Source organism: Tupaia chinensis, unplaced genomic scaffold (assembly GCF_000334495.1).
Source record: "Tupaia chinensis unplaced genomic scaffold, TupChi_1.0 Scaffold144168_1, whole genome shotgun sequence".
Classification (NCBI taxonomy): Eukaryota; Metazoa; Chordata; class Mammalia; order Scandentia; family Tupaiidae; genus Tupaia; species Tupaia belangeri.
Window position 1 is genome coordinate 365,357 of NW_006204024.1, and position 6,107 is coordinate 371,463.

General features: G+C 55.5%; 1 protein-coding gene across 1 annotated transcript in view; it reads right to left on the reverse strand.

Moving 5' to 3' along the window:
- HMCN2 (hemicentin 2) overlaps positions 1-6,107 on the reverse strand; it is a 170,726-nt gene that overhangs the window by 150,481 nt on the left and 14,138 nt on the right.

Here is a 6,107-nt window from a genome sequence, read left to right on the forward strand (position 1 = left end):
TCAGCACTTTGGAAGACAAAGGAAGTTTCTAAGGAGTTAACCGTGCAGCCACCCGCTGGGTGCATGCCCAGCCATCCGCTCCTAGGTATTCACCCAAGAGAAGTGAAAACCCATGTCCCCACGAAGGTTTGTACACATGTGCTCACTACAGTTGGATTCTCCATAGGCCCAACCAAGCCACGCCGAACACCCTCAGCTGGGGTGGGATGAGCACCCTGGGGGCCACTCATGTCAGCTCCTCTCCACACAGTTGGCCGACCTCCGACCCAGGCGGCGGCGCGGCGGCGCTCAGGGACACCAAACTGCACCAAGAGGCCAAACACAGAGGAGCACACACTACCGATACATGGTCCCGCTGACGGAGGTCCTGGGACAGTCGAGGGAATCGAAGGAGAAGAGAAGCAGAGCAGAGGTTGGCTGGGAGCTGCCCCAGCTGGCTCGGAAGAGGCCGAGGGAATGTGGGGGAGACGTGTTCCTGCTCAGAACGCCTGTCCGCACAGAGCTAAGGCTCGGCATCTCCGTGTGAGTGACTTCGCCTCATAAAAACCAACTATAAAAATGTCATTGTCGAGTGGGGCCTGAGGTGTGGAGAGGTATCGGTGTAAGAAGAATGGCAGGTTTTGTTTTTAAATATTAGGTGCTTCTGCGTGATCAGTATGTGGGGATTCATCATACTCGTTTACTTCGTATATATCTGAAATGTCCCCTAATAAAAAGTTATTTTAAAACCAGCAGTGATGAGGCTGGCCCACTGCCTGGTCAGGGGAGCTGGAGTCCATACGGCTGACCGCATGGTTCACATCTCTGCGGTGACTACAACAGCAGACGTGTGTGCATCTGTGCCCCAAGTCCCACAGGGACAGAGAAACGAAGCAGGACTGCAGCATGACCACGCCCCGCGGGTGTGCCTTCTCTCTCTGTCTCTCTGGCAGGTGCACATACCCTCCCGCAAAAACAAAACCGGCACTGGAACGTCACAGCCGACGGAGGCCACGCCACCAGCTGCCAGTGCGGGGAAACGCTGCCAGTTCTGGCGAGCCACGTGGGTTTGGCCACAGCGGGGGCTCGTGAGGTGGTGCGCACATCAGATTCCTTAGGGAACTATTTCATTTGAGTCCCAGGAGAACTTGAATAATGGGCTGTTTTTAGACCAGGAGCTCTAAATTCCACTCATCCTTAGCAACTCGTCAGCAGGCCTCAGTCCTTCTTAGAAAGGGGAGTCCATGGGATCACCCGGCCCCACTCACAGTTACCCAGGAGTAGGTAGCTCTCCCCTCGCACCCCTACCCCTCCGCTCTACCCATCACATCCTACACCCCCTCCTAGGCCACCCCCTCCTTCCCCTTCTCTGACCCCTATAGTCAGGAAGGCAGCCCCACCACAGCAGCTAAGCCCTTGGCCTTTGACCTCAGCCAGGTCCGACTGGAACCCTGCCCCGTCCTAAACCAGCTGTGGCGCCTCACAGAGCCCACCCCGCCGTCCCAAGCCTGTTTTCTCGTCTGTAAAATGAGGCACGTAATGACACCACCTCTCCTGCCCAAGACTCACCCCCCTGAGAGCTGAGTGGGGCAGGCGGGTAACGCAGCACGGGGCTCAGCGTGGGACTGGGAGCCGGCGCGCCGGTAGGACATGTGAGAGGCCAGGCTCCCCCGGCAGTCTCACCTGGTGTGGACCCTCAGAGACGGTCTTGCCTCAACACGAGGTCCTCAATTCTGGTTTGACCGAGAGGAGCAAAACTCATACTCATTGTCGATTACGGCTGTATGAGGTAATCATCCATGTCCATTGTAAATATACACATATTTACATATATATGCATATATGTGTAAATATATTACAAATACATACGTATGTGTATATGTGTGTGTATATATATGCGTGTGTATATATATGTGTGTGTGTATATATGTGTGTGTATATATGTGTGTGTGTGTATATGTGTGTGTGTATATATATGTGTGTGTGTGTGTGTGTATATATATATATATGCTATTAGGGACACTGGCATTTCCTAAGCCCTTTCTCTTCCTGTACACTAGGTCATGCGCTGAGATTTTTCCTACATATTAGCTCACCAAATCCTCCTAGCACTTGGCAGATTCAAGTCTTACCCACATTTGCAGAGAAGAAAATGAAAGCCCAGAGAGGTTAAGGAACTCGCTCAGTGACACACAGCACGTGCTGGAGGAGAATGCAGTTCCTCACCTTCTTGGCTCCTGCAGGCTGCCTGCAGTCCTTGGACTGGGGTCCACCTCCTCTGTCTTCCAGGTCAGCAGCCCAGCATCTTCCACTCTGTCTCTCTTTCCTCTTGCTCTGTCATAACACCTTCCCTGACTCTGATCCTCCTGCTTCCTCTTATAAAGACCTTTGTGATTATAATGCCCCCCGCCCCCCCCCGCTAGCCCAGGACCCTCTCCATCTCAGGGTCACATCTGCAAAGTCCCTTCTGCAGCAGTGCCTGGCACACCGTCACAGGCTCTGTGGGTCAGGTGGACCGTTACTCTGCCTGACACCACCCTATCACCGCTAGGAGAGGACTCAGACGAAGTCATCTGAGTGCAAACGTGGGCTCCCAATATGACACTGAGGATGAGAGACCTGAAGGCCCTATCTTTTTATGTATTTAATTCCATGTTATTATTAATTTTTAAAAATTTGATCAGAGACAGAGAAAGAGAGAAGGGAGAGGGAGAAAGCAAGGCACCAGGTCCGGGACTCAAACCACGGTCGGCCATGTGGGAATCCAGCACCCTTAACCACCACGCCACCTACCGGCCCCAACACCCTATCCTGGAGAAGCTGAGGAAATGGGGAAACTGAGTCTTGGAGAGAAGAAGAGTCCCTCCAGGTCAAGTGGGAAGATCTGGGGATACGTCACAGGGACAGCGACCCCATCTCTCCTGTTCACCATGGTACACTTCACGTCAGCCTCGGTGCGTGTCTCATAACATGAATGCCGCCCAGTAAGTAAGCGAATGAGTACCGCGCAAATTCCACATGGTCCGAGCAGCTCCAGGTCACTTCACTTATCTTCATATCCCGTATCTTTCCATTGGTCCAACCCAGTGAGAGGTATAAAGTTAACACAACATTATCGCCGAGAGCTGGGGCCACCTAATCGCCTCCACGCGGCACGCCACGGCCGTCATCCAGAGACGTGATCCAAAATGAGGCGGAAACCCGATGTGGTTATTCAGGGCAGGCGGAGAGGCTGGCCATGGCCCGGGGGCTGGCCGGTCCAACAGAGGTGTCTGTGATTCCTCTGGAGACAGGGCACCCAGCACAGACTGAGGCAAGAGCTTTTGTTTTCTTTCTGTCTTTGTTTTTTATAATTACAAGAGGGGGTACCAGCAGTTGGCTTAATGGCTATGTCATTGGACTCCCACGTAGTCAACCACGATTTGAGTCCCGGACCCAGTGGCTTAAACTCACGCCGAGCGCGTGTGCGTGCGTGCCCAAGATCCCGAGAGGAGAATGGAGGAGAAGGGATGTGGCATGACCATCCCCCCTGGGGGTGATTTCTTGCTTTCTATCTCTCTGTCTCTGTCTTTCTGGCGAGCGCACGCACCCTATAGCAAAAAACTAAAAGAAAAAAAATTACAAGAGGGCATGTGCATTCACCAGAGAGGGACAGGGAGAAAGGTGGAGGGGGGCACCGTCCTCCAAAGGGCACGGTCACGCCACAGCCCCTCCTCCAGTTCTCCGTCCTGTTGGGATTCGAAACGTGCACACACACGTGCCTAGTGTGTTTTTCAAACCGTCAGGACCAGGATTTGAACCATGGTCAGCCACGTGAGGTCCTGCTCCCTTAGCTGTCTCCCTGAACCAGGCCACAGGGCTGATCCCAGCAGGAGCTTTCTAAATGTCTGAACAAAGAAGGTCCTCAGGCTAGGTGGACTCTCTCTCTCTCTCTCTCTCTCTCTCTCTCTCTCACACACACACACACTCACACACATGCATGCATGCATGCACAGAATCTATGAATCTCTTTTCTTTAGCAGACAGGCAATGCCCAGGCCTGCCCTGGGAGCCTGCTGCTGCTGACCACTCAAGCTGGACCAGCTCTCAGGAGGACAAGTAGGGACTGAGGGGTGCAGAGGTCTTCTCCTTGCCACCGCCTGCTGCCCACCCACCAGCAGCTCCAGACGGCGGCAGACACGGACACCTCCTTGTCATGAATTAATGCTGGTCCATCACAGCGGTGGTGGCGACAGTGACTGCTTTCGTGCATTAGCACCAACTAATTTATAGGCCGTAGCTCAGGTCTCTGTCTCCCCATTACGACCGAGAGAAGCCCACGCCCTTAGCACAGCTCACACAGCCAGTGACAGTTAACGTCCATCCTAGCTTCCTGGGGCGGCAAACAGTACCTGTCTAACAACAGAAACGTACTCTCTCACCGCCCCGGAGGCCGGAAGTCCGACACCAAGGTCTCAGCAGGGCTGCGCTCTCTCTGAAGGCGCCCAGGGAGAACTTGCGCCAGGTCTCCCCCTTAGCCTGTGTGGCGCCCGCAGGCCAGCTCTGCTGCAGCCTAATCGCTGCCCGATGCCTTGCAGCCTTCCCTCTGTGTCTGTCTGTGTCTCCTCTCCTCGAAGGAGACCAGCCACATCGGACTGCACCGTGACCTAGCTAAGTACACCTGCAATGACCTTGTTTCCAAACGAGGTCATGTCCTGAGGTTCCAGGAAGGGCATGCATTTGGGGACACTGCTCAGCCCAGCACAAGGTCCTCTTTGTCTCTAAAGCCTGTGCCTTTGCCACTGGCTACGTTGTCTCCAGACTCAGTGACAACGGCAGTGACGAAGAAGGTGGTAGCGGTGGTGACGACTACAGCCACCACCGTTCTACTCACTGAGGACCGAGTTCTGCTCTAAGCACTTGACACGCCTTCGCTCACAAAAGCCTTGCGAGGTCTGTTTACTATCCCCACTTTATAGAGATTAGGCCCAGGGAGGTAGTGACCTCCCCAAGGAACTGCAACCAGGAAACAGTAGAGACAGAGTCCAGATCTGAGTCTGACCCCGCGTCCACACTGCGGGCCACGCCTGAAGCTGCAGCTACTGGGAGCTGACTCCGCAGCCCCTCGTTCCTGCTCCTGGGGAAGGAGGGACGTTCGTGACTGAAGGAGGGCATGTGCCAAACAGCTGGGCAGATGTGGCATGCGCTCCCTCGGAATAGGGCCTGCCGGCTGCAGAGACGCTTAAACCCGTGACCTCGGATCCACGTGGCCACCCTCCAGCATCTGAGCTCCAGAAGCCTGGCCCGGGACCATCTCTCCACAGGCGGGTGTTTTCCACTCAGCATGAGGGTGTGGCGTCGGCCCGAGGACTCTCAGACACGTGAGGAACGTGTGCGGGCAGCTGTTCCCAGCGACCCTGCTGACGTTCAGTCACGGAGATGCCCTGATCCGCATTCCTGTCCGCCTCTGAGCCATCGTTTCTGCTGTTCCCTCCTGGGCTCTGTTCCCACCTGTCCTGACCCTCCCCCACTCGGCCAGCTCCTCTCCTCCCAAACTCGTCACCCTCTCAGGGACACCACTGCAGGGACTACCTCACTGTGATCAGATACCGGCGAATTCAGCCACCCGCTGTGGGCCTCTCTGTGGAACGGAAGGTGCCATGCCTCGGCCCTAATTCCTCGAGAACTGAATATTGAGTCAGTAAGTAACGAGTGTATCAGGGATCCCAGGGGCTAGACTGGTTTGTGCCACAAAGGTGGTCCCAACACACGCAGCTCACACTAGCCCTTCGTGGAGTCTCCCGCTGCAGGCCTGCCCCGTCGGTACCCTCCGGCCCCCGTCCCTCCTAGTGCTGCTCCCTGAACAGACGGTGCCGGAGAGCCCTTCGGCAGACGCTGCGTGGCCCAGGCAGGGACCTGCCCAATCTGGCTCACAGCTCACTGGCCGCTCAGACCTCCCAGTCTCCCAGGAGAGGAGCTGCCGAGACACTAAGGGAGTAGATGTCCCCCTCTGGCCAGAACTGGCCATCTCCATGTCTGACAACAGCAACGCTACCCAGAGGTGACAGTGAAGACTCCCCCACACATTCCAGCATGCAGCCCGAGCCCAAGCTGCCCTGCGCACGGCAATTCTGCATCCTCACCCTGCC